The following is a 422-nucleotide window of genomic DNA, read 5'->3' as shown; positions in this document are numbered from 1 at the left end:
CGCCCCTCCTGCCGCCAAGCTCTACGGGCGGCGGTTCCGGGGGCCAGGCCGCCGGTGCCGCCCCCACCCCGCTGTTACCGGGGTCCGCTGGCAAGATGGAGCCCGAGAACAAGTACCTGCCCGAGCTGATGGCCGAGAAGGACAGCCTCGACCCGTCCTTCACGCACGCCATGCAGCTCCTCACTGCAGGGACCGGGGCTGGGCAGGGCGGGACCCCCGGGACGGGCCTTCCTCCCTCCCTTGGGGCTGGGGGGGGGGGGGGGGGGGGAGCCGGCGGTCACCCGCCCCTCCCCCCCCCCAGCTCCTGCCCGAGCTTACGAACCCCGACGAGCTGCTCTCCTACCTGGGCCCCCCCGACCTCCCCGCCAGCAGCAACGACGACCTCCTCTCCCTCTTCGAGAACAACTGAGCCATCCTGCCGC

General features: G+C 73.5%; 1 protein-coding gene across 1 annotated transcript in view; it reads left to right on the top strand.

Annotated features, from left to right (window-relative positions):
- Positions 1-422, top strand: part of LOC106897851 (zinc finger MIZ domain-containing protein 2-like) — an 8,270-nt gene that overhangs the window by 5,502 nt on the left and 2,346 nt on the right. The gene's annotated exons all lie outside the window — the stretch shown is intronic.

The sequence above is a fragment of the Calidris pugnax genome, unplaced genomic scaffold, assembly GCF_001431845.1.
Source record: "Calidris pugnax isolate Ruff unplaced genomic scaffold, ASM143184v1 scaffold244, whole genome shotgun sequence".
NCBI classification, from domain to species: Eukaryota; Metazoa; Chordata; class Aves; order Charadriiformes; family Scolopacidae; genus Calidris; species Calidris pugnax.
Note: the sequence above shows the minus strand (reverse complement) of the source record. Positions and strands in the feature narration are given on the sequence as shown.